The sequence below is a fragment of the Balaenoptera ricei genome, chromosome 18, assembly GCF_028023285.1.
Source record: "Balaenoptera ricei isolate mBalRic1 chromosome 18, mBalRic1.hap2, whole genome shotgun sequence".
Taxonomy (NCBI): domain Eukaryota; kingdom Metazoa; phylum Chordata; class Mammalia; order Artiodactyla; family Balaenopteridae; genus Balaenoptera; species Balaenoptera ricei.
The window spans coordinates 9,626,735-9,642,305 of NC_082656.1; the positions used below are offsets into that span (position 1 = coordinate 9,626,735).

At 44.6% G+C, this 15,571-nt stretch overlaps 1 non-coding gene across 1 annotated transcript; it reads right to left on the minus strand.

The window, feature by feature from the left end:
• Positions 1-14,723: 14,723 nt before the first annotated feature.
• On the minus strand, positions 14,724-14,851 carry LOC132352802 (small nucleolar RNA SNORA27). The gene has a single exon (XR_009498883.1). It is a non-coding gene; the product is annotated as a small nucleolar RNA SNORA27 (small nucleolar RNA).
• Between the last annotated feature and the right edge of the window lie 720 nt (positions 14,852-15,571).

Consider the following 15,571-nt stretch of genomic DNA (forward strand, 5'->3'; position numbering starts at 1 on the left):
TGATCCATAATACTGTCTTGAATAGTTTAATATCTTTTATCATCAGAGGTTCCTAGAGAGCAGGAACTAGTAAGCAGCCCAGCTAAATAGGTCACCACTTTTGTATTATGGTTTTTGTTAAACAGGAAGGAAGAGAGGGAAGAAAGAAGGACAAAAAAATTTCTTTCTCTACCTCCTTCCTGAAATTCTACCTTGCATCCTTATGATGTAAACGCTCCTGAGGAGAGTAGGCTAGGGTAAGAGTAAGCTGTTATCAATCATTTGTATTTACACTCAGCTCTTTCATAGGATGGAGCAGATTTGCTGGAAAGACTAAAGCCTGTGAACAGTTAGAGGAAGCTCCCTGCTAGGGAAAAGCACCTCCCCTCCCCCCAAATAATTTAGGGTGATGAGAATAGACTTGGGTGACTTTGCAGTCTGGCTCAGGGCATTCTCATCAGTACCAGACAAATCTGCTTTTGATGCAGGTGGTAATTTGGTAATTTCTACAAGAAATGGTTCAGATTCTTGCCCTGCACTCCAGAGTTTCAAGCTTCAATCTCCCAACAGTTTAATTTTTAGAGAGTCATTTGTTTTTTTGCCGGGAGGCATTCTTTAGGTTGGCAGCCAGGCTCACTTGAGCACGGGCAGTCCTGCACGTCGCAGTGCCCTATTCAAACGGAAAAAAAGTCCAGAGGAAACATTAATCAGGTGTGAATCTCACAGATGGGAGAATTGTGAGGGGTGGCGGGGTAGCGGAGGAACAGCCTCTGTCTAGCGCTTGCCGGATCACTGAGCCCAGGAGGATGGGTTGCCTAGCAGCTCCCCGTTACTGGAGCCAGTGCTAGGCAACAAGGTGCGGTCTGCCAGCTGCAGCTCATCCCTGTTGTCTCCTGGTTTTTAGAAGACATGTGGGTATTTCAGAAGCGTCTAATTAGCTTCGATCTTACTCACTTTACTGTCTGCATCAGGTATCCTCTCTTCGTCTCGCTTCTACCCCCAACCCCCCGTCTGACATTCAGATGCTCTTCCCACATAGAAGGGGACCCAAACCTTGCGGGGAAATTTCATGCATTTCAGAGAACAGGAAAATGAGAATTTGTCACTTGGGTTACATTAGGCATTTCCCACTTTTCATTCAGCCAGCTCTCTGCGGTCATTTTCAAGGCTTCTTACTGACATGCAAATTGTTCGATGAACAAAGAGAAATTCATCGATGGATACTAAGGAAACCAGGACCCATATTGTATTATGCGAGCAGCCATTCTACTACCTTCTTGCTCCTCCACTGAAGGGAGAGAAGAGGATGTGGTGGTGCTAGGCTTGTCTGATTTCTGTGGCCAGTTATCTTCATTGTGCACTTTCTATGTGTTAATCCTTTTTTGCTGCTTAATTCTCATGATAATTATTATTATTTCTGTTTCACAGTTGAGGAAACAGAGGCTCAGGAAGTCCAAGTCTCCAAGACACGTAGTTTCTTAGTGATTCTAAGTGTCGCCTTGGCGCCTCCCCAGAGTTTTTGAGACATGTCTCTGCTCATTGGGAAAACTCTAATCTAGTTGAAAAACCTGTAGTGATTCTGAAATATATATATATGTTTAAATCCGAGACCATATGTAATTTAGAGGGATTCAGGAAAGTGGAAATCTGTGGTTGGGCATCTTGCAGAGGACGAGCCTGGAAAAAGGCTTAAAGGAGCCAGGAGGGGGTTTCAGATTCATTTCTCCTGAATCTTCTTCCAGTGAAGCCACTGAAGGGCAATGCATCTTTGGATTTTGCAAGCCAGTCTTTAATTGTCAGATGGCAGTGCAAAAACTGGAGACCAAGGGGAACCTAGATTGTACTATACCCTCTGTTTTGGTTGAACTTGAACTCACAGGTTCACAAGTCCTGGTATGCATGGGTCTTCATCCACACCCACCTCTGCAGGCAGTCCTGGGGCTGAACAAACTGCCCCCTATCCAGAAACTGGGTTGAAAATGGGATAAATATTAATCCCTCCTGGCACTGAAGTGCCCAATTCCCCAAAGAGGAATTACAAAACAAACAGGGGAAATCAAGTGACTCAGAGAGCAGAAAGGAGGAAAAGAAGAATCAGTGAGCTTGGTTCAAGGTCAAAATAAATAAGATGAGAATTTACATATGTATGAGCTCTCTCTTCATTTTTAGAATAGCCCACTCAAAAGTTCGTTGCTTCTGGAAAGGAGTTTTATGACATTTGAATACTCTAATCCCTGGGCACACTCCCCCCCCCCACACACACACACACACACACGCACGCACGCACACTATGGCTTTGTTAAGCTATTGATTCTCAGACCATCTATAAAGGGTATTATGTAGGACAGTGATCTTAAACTTTAATATGCATACAAATCATCTTGTCAAAATTCAGATTCTTGAGTGAGGTGAGTAGATTGATGGTGGGACCCAAGGGTCTGCATTTCTAAAAGCTCCCAGGTGGTATTGATGCTGCTGGTCCAAGCACCACACTTTGAGTAGCAAGGCTGTCAGGGCTTCCTGATTAGAGTAAGACATTGGGCCAGAGGACCTCACAGGTCCTTTCTGGCTGTTATTTAAGATCAGAGTATGATTTAAACCGAAACCATCAAAGGTACACAAATTGACAGTCTCACTAAATTTCACTCTCTTTGTTCTCTGAAAAATTCCCTGTCAACATAACCTAATTTTCTCCCCCAGCAGCAATGAGGTTTGAGTGATGCTTGACATCATGTATAGAATCTCTCTGAATCTTTACCACAGCTCTTTGCAGTAGCAGTTACTACTTTTATGTTCAAGGTGAGGAAATTGATAGGAAGTGCTGAAGTCAGGGCTAGAACCCGGATCATTTGCCTTCAAGGCCTGAATTGTATACCTCTAAACCACATATAAACACCTCACAGACCCTTGAGAAGGTGAGAGGGAGCAGGTGTTTATAAACTCAGCTGTGATCAGTCTGCTGGGGTTGTAGCAGATACTTTAGGCTGGGGGTGTGGGTTGCAGAAAGAAGCGGTGTTGGATCAGTCAGCTCTGGGGAAAGAGAGGAGATTGTGTTCAATGTGACCCTCTCCACCTGATGCCTCCTTTTTTTGCCTTCCCTTCACGTCCACTCCCTACACAGCCGCACACAGGTAGGCTGCTCTCAGTCTTGCCATGGGGGGCCTGGCCTGGTGGGCCCAGAGGAATAGGACTGGAATCCATTCAAAATGAGATATATTTAATTTATCAATTTCCTTGTTCCAGAAGTAATTTAAAGACATTAATAACAATATGCACTTCCTCTATCACCCTTTCCAGGGTAGCTGGGAAGATTTTTGAGAAGAGATTGTTCAAGGACAGGATTTCTAACAGTGGAGTTTGAGAGATTTTCATTTGTGTGCATGGGAGGGGGGCGTGAGTGATGGAGGGAGAGTATCGAGGAGGGAACATCGCTGCCCACAGGTGCTCAGATCCATCCTCAGCCGTGCCAGCCCAGGTTAGGGGAGAAGCCAGGGCTCCCACTCAGCACCACTATGTACCACGGCTTTTGAAAGGTGCTTGACACCATTAAAAAAAATAAAGTCATATTAGGTGAGTTTATTCAACTGGGTTTGGAAATGGCCATGAAGTATGAACACAGGCTGTGGAGGAGTAAACAATGATTAACAGCAGTGTCCGCTGGGCTGCTCGAGGGACCTTTATTACATTTTATCTAACGGCCTCCTCAGTGGCCTAGAAGAGGTAGGTGCTAACAGAGCTTTAATTAAATTCATGGTGGATATTAAATGGGAGTGACTGTGAATTTCAGGGAAGGCAGAAAGGCAACCTAAGAGGACGTGAGAAGTAGAAGATAAAATCCAGCATTCACAGGTGAAAAGAAATGCCTTCGAAACATGACCTGAGTGGAAATAACAGGGGCTTCAGAGGTTGGCGTATTGTGTGTCCAACACTGTCCTGGGTGCTTTGAAGCTGTTAGCTCATTTGTTCTTTGCATTAACACCTTGGGATAGGTGCTGTTGTAGTTCTCATCTTGCAGGTAAGGAGACTGAGGCAGGAAGAGGTGAAGTGGTTTGCACATGGCACACAGGTGACAAGTGGTCTAGAAATTTAAAAAAAAAAATCCCCTTCAGTCTTTCTGTCTTGTGCTTCTTTTCCTCTGGGGTTACAAGGCAGCAGTAAAACCATGCCTTAAAAATGTTTCTGGTTATTTGGTTTTAGTGGAAATGTGTATTTTGTGTATTAGCCTAAGGATAACCTATTTAAAGAAATGCTTTTCAAACAGAGTTGTTCATAGTATCCATTTCATTACTGTCATGAATTTGGGCATCCAATCAGCCTTCTCTGAAAGGGGCAGCCAACCTGGGCTCTGCCCATCAGAAAGCGTGCTGTGTGAGTGAGGTCCTGATGTGCTTTGCTACTGCTGCGTCACTGAGCTTCTAGATGAGCACCCACGCTCAGGAGACATTCAAGAAATAACTATTAAATGCACTTGTGTTAGGCCGCGTTGCTCTCACCTCAGCTTTCATTCGGAATTCAGAACGCGTTAGGTGGCGGGTTCAATGGCAGAGGGAAGGGCTGTGGCTGCCAGCGAGTGACCACTCCTGCTCTGTGCACTTAGAGGCTTGAGCTGTGGCACAATTGCCATTTCTAATGTGCAGCCCGGGCAAGGAGCTTACCTCGGTGTCCCTGCCCATGACGAGGCCTTGTGACTGTGCTCTCTCTCCTGCCTTCACAGAGTTGGCAGAAGCAAACGAGAGGAGGGCTAAGAAGGAATCTGCCAACCATGAGCCACAGCACAAATGCTAGTTGTCATCATACAGCTGGGACCTTACACGGTGCTTATCAAGTTTCATATCATCCCAGGCCACTGTTTGGGAAACAGTTAAGCTAGTTCAACCACTCAAATAAATTTACTCTAACACTGAGAGAGGCCAAGATAGTGTGGCTCATCACTTAAGAACAGATGGCAACAGACGATGCTTTCTTTCCAGGTGAACTTGGTAATCTTTGGGGCTGGGGCCCAGGAATGTTGCTCTTAAAGTGGCTCTGTGTGATTGTCATGCTCTGCCAGGTTTGAGAATAATGACAAGTTCACAAGAAAAACTGCTTCCTAAGGGGATAGGAGGGAGGGGTAGGGCTGGGAGAACAAGTGGCCAGAAGGCAAGCAAGTGGCCAAAGGATGCCAAGGGTTGGGGAATTCTGGGGAACCTTGATTTTTAGAAGGGTAGAGGTCATAGGAAATGGTGTCACAGTCAAGGTCAGGGTGAATGCAGGGCCTCCCATTGCCCAGCTGAGGATCAGTTGGGTGTTTAGTGTCTGTATCGGCAGTGGAGTGAAATCAGTAATTGCTAGTTCTGATAACTAAAGATCATCTTGCAAATAGAGGGGAGTTGTTTCTAAGGTTAGCTTTCAGCCATTGATGGAGCTCCTCCTATACCTAGAGTTGTTAACTAGTCCCCTTTCCATTGTACACTCTGACCCATCCATTTCCCCAAGACCAGCAGCAGGTATAAATTCATTGATTCAACAATTATTGGTTGAGCACCTACTATGTGCCAGGCCCTCTGTGAGGCCCTGGGAATTCAGTAGGGAGCAAAAGAGACATGGTCCCTGCCCTCTTAGAGCTCATGATGAAGTCGGGGAGATGAACATGAATAACATAATCAGACAAATGCATATAAAAATATTTTTAAAGTCTGTACATGGAGGAAAAAGTCTATATATCATGGAGGAAATGTCTAAGGACCATGAGAGTTTATAGAAGGGTCTGCTGTGGTGAAAGTGTCTGTGATGGAGCTCGTAAAGAAGGACGTTCAAGCTGGTACTGAAGGACTATTGGAAGTTGACCGGGTGGGAGGGGGTGGGGGAAAGAGTGTTCTGGGCAGAGGAAGAACCTGTGCAACGTGCTGGGGAGTGAGGGATACATCACAGGAAGAACATCATGGCTGCAAACAGAGAGGCAGGGTGTCCAGCGGCTGAATGGAGGCCTGGCAGGGCCCACACGCAGGGCTTCATAGGCTGAAATCAGTGTATGGGTCTCCATCCTAAGGGAAATGGGAGATGCTGGAGGTTCTTAAAGGAAATGTGGCAGTAGTGGGGGTGGAGTATTTGTGTGTGTGTGTGTGTGTGTGTGTGTGTGTGTGTGTGTGTGTGTGTGTGAGAGAGAGAGAGAAAGAGAGCGAGGGAGGCTGTATTAGTGTGCACGGGCTGCCATAACAAAATACCACAGACTGGGGGGCTTAAACAACAGGAATTTATTTTCTCACGGTTCTGGAGGCTGCAAGTCTGAGATCAGGTTGTCAGCAGGATTAGTTTCTCCCGAGGCCTCTCTCCTTGGCTTGTAGATGGCTGTTTTCTCCCTTTGTTCTCACATGGTCTTTCCTCTGTGTGTGTCTGTGTCCTCACGTCCTCTTTGGACACCAGTCATATTGGATTAGGACCCACCCTCATGACCTCATTTTACCTTAATTACCTCTTTAAAGGCCCTATCTCCAAATACAGTCATATTCTTGAGGTCCTGGGTGTTAGGACTTCAACGGAGGAACTGGAGAGGAGGGAGCATAATTCAGCCCGTAACAGAAGTGTAAGCAGATTTATGTTTTAAAAGGCTTCTCTGGCTCCTGGGTGGAGAATGAGTAAAGGAACAAGACTGAAAGCAGGAGGCCAAGATGAAGCTCCTGTGGTGGCCCAGGCTTGGCTTATGTCTCACACTGTGACACCTAACACCTGTCCCAGGCACGGTTTCCACCCTCTGTCCTGTCTCCTATTATGACTTTATTGCATTTTCATGCAGAATATTCTAATGCTATGAAAATCTAAACACTGCTTTACAAGCTATACTTTTTTAAATGGTCAAATGAGGCACTACAGAGTTTTACATTGGAGCAGTACCTCTGAGATTGAGTTTTAAAAAAAAGCAAAAGCAAAATCAAAACCAAAAAATTCCCCAGTCATTTAAAGGCAAAAGGGAATCATTTTGTAACTTAATTATGAAAACATTAGATAAGTGAAATCATTTTATATTATTGCATTTTTGCTGAAATGTCACTTGAAATAAAAATAAATGAACAGATATTAGCTATTCTTTAAAATATACTTATCTGACTTGTCAGAGTTTCAGAGAATGAAAGATGAGAGAAAATGATGTTATTTAGCTATTGAAAATTCATTTGATTTCCCTAGTACTTGATAATATAAGAAAATCTGGAATAGCAAATCGGAACAAATCACAATCATCTCCCAATTCAAATAATAATCATCATCACATATTCATCATAAGGAAATGATTTTTAAAGCTTTAAAAGGCAGCAGTATTGAAGAAGCACATCCAGGAAATAAGCCATGGCCCAATGGAGAAAATGACAGATATCACAATTGTTAGTCATTCAGCAATGTGTATTTTGTACCCACTGTGTGCAATGGCCAATCTCAAATGTGGCGCTGGGCCACCTGCATTAGAATCACCTGGAAAACGGGTCGAAATGCAAATTCTTCGGCCTCATCGCAGACCAAATCCAAACATCTGGACAAAAGGCTGAGGCATCTACAACCCTAGGACATCATAAATCACTACAGGTGATTCTTAAGCCCGGCAAGTTTGAGGGCCACTATCCGAGATAAATGTATGTTGTGCTATGTGGGTGGAAAAAGGGAAATCAATTCCACGTGTCTGCCCTGAAGATTTACTATTGGGTGGGGAAGCCTACTTGGAAACATGGAATCATAAGGAAACACACCATAGCATGGAATTTCTTGACTTCAAGAGAACACCGCTGTCGTTTAACCTAATCTTTTCACTTTGCAATGAGCAACTAACACCGAGAGGACTGACCAAGCCAGGGCCATGCTTAGGGGACGTCCTGGGGTGAATCTCGGCCTCTGGTTCAGCATTTGGTCCACTCTGTGGTGAAACGTTGACTCCTTACCCTCGCATTGCCTCTAATACATTCAGACGGATACACAGCACATGGTCTTACAAGGGGGGGGGGGGGGGGTTGGTTTCTACTTAAGATGCTTGGTTTTGTTCTTTAAGGGGACACATAATCCTTGCTCCTTTTCAACTTCGAAATAATAAAATCACGCAAGCATTCTGCAAAGCATGGCCCTAGGAAAAGCTCACCATCTGTGCTGGTTGTTGACAACATGGACTGGAAAAAAAAAAAAAAAAAAAAGGTCACCCAGGCAGCGCTCATGCCTTTTGAGCTTCGCTGATTCCTGGAACTCTGAAGTCGTGTCCTGGAATTAATTTTTAACTTATCTAGGTATGTTTCTTAAATAAAATTTTGATCTTGCTGAGGAAAAAAAATAAAGGGATCAGAGATTATTCTGTCCTAAAAGATTGAAGTGGGGGGGGGGGGTTACTGTCATCAAGGATGCAAAATGTTTTATGAAAGAACCAGAGAAGAAATAATTATATTACATTGTGAGGGATTTAAGCTCTAAAGAAGGGAACTACTGCCAGGAAGAAAGTGTTGCCCTCTCCTTATCCTACGGACTTCAAAGACAAATGGATTATCCCCTTTTCTTTCTTTCTTTTTTTTTTTTCTTTAATCCAAGACCATGGCTTCCATCATCCTCTGCATTCTAAAGTCCTCCAAATCCTAACTCTCAGCTCCTACTGCACCACGGATGTGATGGAGATCTTCTCCTCGCCTTTCGGTCCCTTGGTGTAAGGTGTCCAAAGTTCCCTGGTGGCAGATATGGTTGAAAGTTCAGTGGGACTCTTGCTGTGTCCAACAGCAAGTTTATCCCCCTTAAAGAGCCAGAACCTGCTGAACTGCAGAGCTCAGAAATGCAGGAATGAGAAGCAAAACTTTCCCATGTGGTAATAAGTGGAGCCAATCCTGCTCACATCCCTTGGTTTCTGGATCCATGTTTTTTTTCTACTGGGGACAAATCACTGTACACTGGTCACTGGTTTAGCGTGTGTACAGTGTTCTGCAGGATGCACTGTGTCCTAACTGGCTGCTCAGCTGTTCCTCCAGCAGATAATTCTGTCCCTCTGTTAGGCCAGCCACTTCTGGGTGATGTGGTATGTAAGAGACCAGTGGGTCCCCTGGTCAGGTGCCCTCTGCCACATCTCCTTGTTGTAAAGTGGGGCTGCTGCTGATTGTTTGTGGGCTGCAATGTTATGAGGGCTGTGAGAATATGGATCAGAACTCTGGAGCCGTTAGATAAGGGTGCTAACTGAGGGTCTATGAGCAAGAAAGGCAAATTCGCATTAGCATATGTCAGTTCTGTCAAGAAGAATCGCACCCCATAGAAGGGGTGCTATATAGTTATTCTCCCAAGGCTCTGGTTGGTCTCCTTGAGGGAAGGTGACACCTTGGGGCCCAGTGTTGGTTTGTTTTGCTGGTGGTAGCCAGATCAGCTTTGGCAAAAGGGAGGCCAGGCTGTCGGGCCCACGCATGGCCTCCACCCCTGCCCCACGCTCCTCCATTCAGTCACATGACTATTGGGTCAGTGCAATAAATATATAAATATTTAAAATTCCCTCATTTTAATTGCCAAGTACAGTAAATATTTATAACTCAGATAATCAAAAGCTCTTGGGGTTCTCCATAATTTTTAAGAATGTAAAGAGGTCTTGAGACCAGAATGTTTGAGAATCACTGCCCTAGACCGGTCACTGTGTCTCTGATTGGTCAGAGATTCTGGGTTGTGTGCCTGTCCCCACCCAAGGGCTGGACCAGGGGGCGTTGTTAGCCCCCTCGAAACTCTGTGGACTCTGAATGGGGGACAGGTGGCTCCCCAAAAGGATATCTAGGAGCCATTGTCAACAAAAGGGGGAGTGCATACTGTGCCCCAAACAAAACCAAACTATGGGTGTTGAGTCTACCATATTAAGGATCTGGCTTCAGTGCTACTGCACCCTCAGGACCTGGTACCATGTAGCACAATTTTGCTCAGAGACTAAATGAATGAATGAAGGAAGGAATGAATGAAGAGTGGATGAGTAAATGAACGAGTTAATGAGTGAGTGAACAAAGGCTGGAGAATGATCCAGATAACCTCTTGAGGTCTTTCTAACCCTGTGGTTTTATACACCTCCTGTGGAATAACATTCTGAAGTTTGTGTGTTTGTGTATGTGTTACCTTAAGCAGGTAGGAGGATAGTGACCATGACTTGGAGGCGTCACTTTCAAGCCCCCACAGCCAAAGGGGCACTGAGAAGATCAGACCAGGGTAACCAGGAACCTAAAATGGGTGGGAAGATGGGGCGGCAGCAGCTTATCCACTGCCCACCTCCTCCCCTGCCTGGTGAAGGCACAGGTGGCTCAATCAGAAAGCTGAAATGCTGGTGGGGAGAAGGTGGGCAACCCGATGCTGCTCTGAAGGGGAGGCCTAGGAGTTCATAGGTAAAGGACAGGGTTGCATATGATACTTAAAGATGACATGGCCAGTCCATGGGACACTGAGCTGCAGTCATGCATTTAGGAGCAACTGCTGCTTGGGAGTGACGAGGGATGCTGTCTGTGTACCTGAATGTAAGATACACATTTAGGGATGCCGTTACAGAGACTCAGAAAAGAGCTCAACTCAGAGCCCTGCAGGACTGGATGGAAGTCAAACAGCTATGGGGCGGAGGAGGGGGGGGAGTGACAGAAATGCTTTTAACAGAAAATTGCACTGGGGTGTGCCCAGGGCTGGGTGATACTGAAGTGAGTCAGAGGATTGTGTCAGCCAAGAAGGTTTAGTTGAGAGCGCTGATCACATCTGGGCTCCAAGCCCTGTGCTCCATGCCTCATTGGTGCTGCTGTTGGAACTCTGAGCAAGTCAGCACCATGTAGGTGTGGATTTCTCTTTCTTCTTAGAGAGGAGGGCTTTCTGGCTTCTAAATGCCTAAGATTGAAATGTCTGAAATTGGGAATTGCCAGCAAATTTATTGAAGCCTGGCAAAGTGTTTTGAAATTCTAGTAGGGACTTCCATCACCCAATACAGATGGGTGACTCGTCTTAATTGTAGGGATGGCTCATGTGACAGACGAACCCAAGAGGACCGGGAGTGGGGAGGTCTCAGGGGCCGTGCTCTGACAACACGGTGTCTGCATCCCACCTGGGGGGCCTTGGAGCTTGATAACTGGGATGTGCAGTGAGATAAAGAGATTTCTCACCTTGATCTGTCCTCAAGGAAAAAGCTTTTAAGAATCATCCTATGGGGACTTCCCTGGCAGTCCAGTGGTTAAGACTTTGCCTTCCAATGCAGGGGGTGTGGGTTCAATCCCTGGCCGGGGAGCTAAGATCCCACATGCCTCGTGGCCAGAAAACCAAAACATAAAACAAAAGCAATATTGTAACAGATTTAATAAAGACTTTAAAAAGGGTCCACATCAAAAAAAATCTTAAAAAAAAAAATCATCCTATGTTAGAACCTAAGAGGCATTATTAAAACTGAGTCTGGGGACTTCTCTGGTGGCACAGTGGTTAAGAATCCACCTGCCAATGCAGGAGACACAGGTTCGAGCCTTGGTCTGGGAAGATCCCACATGCCGCAGAGCAACTACGCTGGTATGCCACAACTACTGAGCCCGTGTGCCACAACTACTGAAGCCCACACGCCTAGAGCCCCTGCTCCGCAGCAAGAGAAGCCACGGCAATGAGAAGCCTGAGCACTGCAATGAAGAGTAGCCCCGCTCACTGAAACTAGAGAAAGCCCACACGCAGCAACGAAGACCCAACGCAGCCAAAAATAAATAAATTTATTAAAAAAACAAAACAAAACAAAAACTGAGTCTGTACATAGCAGCCTATAGAAACTTTATGTTTTCCAATCCCATGTCTTGGATTTTTATCATTTTCTTTGCATCTGATGAGCCACACTTACATGGGCAGGGAAAGTTTAAAGTAAAAATATGAAGAATAAAACAAGTCACTGATAAGTCTACCTTTCATAGATAGCTACTAGTACCATTTTAGTGTGAGTACCTTTTTTTCTTGCTGTGCATTTTTAAAATAAAACGGTAACTATTTTTTTTTTTTATTTATTTTATTTTTGGCAGTGTTGGGTCTTCGTTGCTGTGTGCGGGCTTTCTCTAGTTGCAGTGAACAGGGGCTACTCTTTGTTGCGGTGCACGGGCTTCTCATTGTGGTGGCTTCTCTCGTTGCAGAGCACGGGCTCTAGGTGCATGGGCTTCAGTAGTTGTGGCATGCGGGCTCAGTAGTTGTGGCGCATGGGCTTAGTTGCTCCGTGGCAATGTGGGATCTTCCCGGACCAGGGATTGAACCTGTGTCCCCTGCATTGGCAGGCAGATTCTTAACCACTACGCCACCAGGGAAGCCCAGTAATTGTATTTTAAATAAGCGAACAAACTAACAAAAAGATGATGAGGAAATATATACAAATGCATACATTCATAAAGTGAAAGCTATCTGGGAGATCAGTACCTCCACTGGAAGCATAACTGCTTGGAGGACAAGGCCTTTGAACTGGAATTTAGATTTTCAGTATAGAAGTGTCCTATATTCTCAAGTTATCTGTCAAAAAACCAAAACCAAAACCCCCGAAACAAAAAGGTCTTTTCTTTAGAATGATGGGTGGACAACTTTCTGTGTGTGTACATATGTATATATATATATATATATATTTTTTAATAAATTTATTTATTTATTTATTTATTTATTTTTGGCTGTGTTGGGTCTTCGTTTCTGTGCGAGGGCTTTCTCTAGTTGCGGCGAGCGGGGGCCACTCTTCACCGCGGTGCGCGGGCCTCTCCCTGTTGCGGCCTCTTGTTGCGGAGCAAAGGCTCCAGAGGCGCAGGCTCAGTAGCTGTGGCTCACAGGCCTAGTTGCTCCACGGCATGTGGGATCCTCTCAGACCAGGGCTCGAACCCGTGTCCCCTGCATTGGCAGGTAGATTCTCAACCAGTGCGCCACCAGGGAAGCCCCCATATGTATATTTTTAAAGGTAATAAAAGTTCACAATCAAGAGCAGGGATGTATTATCTCACATGTTCAGGGTTGGGAAGGTTGAAGCCAACAGAATAGAACTAGATGAAACAGGCTGGTGGCAGTGAACAGCTGGCACCTGGACATAGGAGATGGTGACTGAGAGGGAACATAAAATGGAGGCTCAAAGGCAAGCACTTGTTAGAAAGGCTAGCACTGAATAAACAGCATGTGGAGAGAAAAATTAAGAAACATAAATAGGGCCTTTTTTAAAAAAATTGGAGTATAGTTGATTTGTAATGTTGTGTTAGTTTCAGGTGTACAGCACAATGATTCAGATATATATATATATATATATATATATATATATATGCTAAAAAGATATATACACACATATATATATATATATATATATAATCCTTTTCAGATTCTTTTCCCTTATAGGTTATTACAAAATATCAAGTGTAGTTCCCTGTCCTTGTTGGTTATCTACTTTATGTATATGAGTGTGTATATGTTAATCTTAAACTCCTAATTTACTCCACCCCTCACCTAAGTAGGGCCATTGTTGGAAATGAAGAAATGAATGAGCAGGAAGGTACAACAGAGACAATAATTGATGGTCAATGGCCTCCTCTGGCCTGTGATTTTACATGTGGTCCATCCTCATTAACACTTGTTATTGTAAATAATGACAATATTATTAATAATGATACCAGTGAGAAGCAGAAGAATGCTGTCTGGGTCCCTGGGGATGCTGTGGGTTGGTGCCCTACTGTATTTGTGGGAATTTTCAAGTAACCCACAGGCACTTGTTCTGCCAGTAAAGTCTAGTTAAGGGAGTGCAGACACAGGTAAGAAGGTAAGTAAAACTTAGGCCGTACGTGGTAGATGCCAGGTGATGGCTGCGAAGAGGTTCACGGTGGGAAGAGACCTTGTGGGCAGTGTAGCTCAAGGCAGGGACCCAAGTACACAGGCTCCTGCAGACAGAAAGACATCTTGAAGAAAACAGATTTGGTTTCAGATTAAAGCATGAAAAGATGAAGGGAAGACTTGAGGCAGGAAGATGGGTTGCAGGATGAAGGAGAAATGCCAGGTGGAAGGCACAGAGGGCTTGTCTTCCAGTGGTGATGGCAGGGTTGGCAAGAAAGAAACACATGGAAGAATCCACAGAACCTGGTGGCTGATTGGATGCGGGGATCCAGAGAGAAGGTGTAATCAAAGGAGGCTCCAAGCCTGGGAGTCAGAGAGAACCACGTTCATCTTGGCAGAATAGATGCTAGTTTTGAAAATGAACTTGAGGTGTGGCAAGTTCCAGGCGCCGGGAGGTGTCCCGGGGCGGGGTGAGGTCTGGCTGGCGTTTGCTGGTGGATGGTTCAGAGCTGCCTGGTGATGTGGGGGTCCTGTGCATATAGGTCTTTGTAGCTGAAAACTGAGAGTGGGTTCAGAGAGAAGGATGCCTGAGGAGAACCCCGGAGGGGTGTGCCTACAGCAAGTCGAGGAGAGAAAGTAGGAGCTTTGGTGGATAGGGACAGAGAAGGTGCCCTAACAGAGAGAGGAAGACCCAGGACAGCATGGTAAAAAGAGCCAAGAGTTTCAAGGAGGAACAGGTGGGAGATGTGAATTGTTACAAAGAGATCTGAGAGAATCTGGACAAAATATTTCATAACATTCTGACTACAAACTGAGTTTTTGCTATAGTTCTTCATTACTGTTTTTTAAAAATAGACTCTTATTTTTAGAGCAGTTTCGGGGTCAAAGCAAAGCTGAGCACAGAGTACAGAGAGTTCCCATAACCCTCCACCCCACACATGCACGGCCCCCCCCACTATCAACATCCCCGCCAGAGTGGCATGTTGGTCACATTTTTTAAAATTACAGCTTATTTCCTCCGACAGGTTACAAGACAAACACCCAGTTTGCTTGAGTTTTAAAAGGATATTTCCTTTGCCCCACTTGAATGACCAGTAAACATATTTGTCACATTTGATGAACCTACACTGACACATCAGTGTCACCCAAAGTCCATAGTTTAATTAGGACTCACTCTTGGTGTTGTACGTTGTATGGGTTTTGACAAATGTATAATGAAATGACATGCATCTGTTGTTGTAGTATCATACAGAATAGTTATATTGCCCTGAAAATCCTCTGCATTCCACCTATTCATCCCTCCCTCTCCCCTTGCCGTTAGCAACTGACTGTCTCCAGAATTTTACCTTTTCCAGAATGTCATATAGTCGGAATCATAGAGTATGTAGCCTTTTCAGGTTGGGCTTTTTCACTTAGTAATATGCATTTAAGGTTCCTCCAGGTCTTTTTTTGGCTTGATGCCTCATTTCTTTTTAGCACTAAATAACATTTGTTTGCTGCACCACAATTTATTTATCCATTTACCTACTGAAGGACATCTTAGTTCCTTCCAATTTTTGACAATTATGGATAAAGGTACTGTAAATGTACGTGTACAGGTTTTATTTATTTATTTATTTTTACTGTGACAAAATACACATGATATAAAATGTACCATCTTAACCATTTAAAAATGTACAGTTTAGTGGTATTGAGGACATTCATATTGTGGTGCAAACACCACCACCACTCATTTTCAAATCCCTTTTCATCTTGTATAACTGAAACTCCATACCCATTAAAGAGTAAATTCCCATTCCCCTTCCCCCGGCCCCTGACAACCAGCACTCTACTTTCTGTCCCTATGATTTTGACA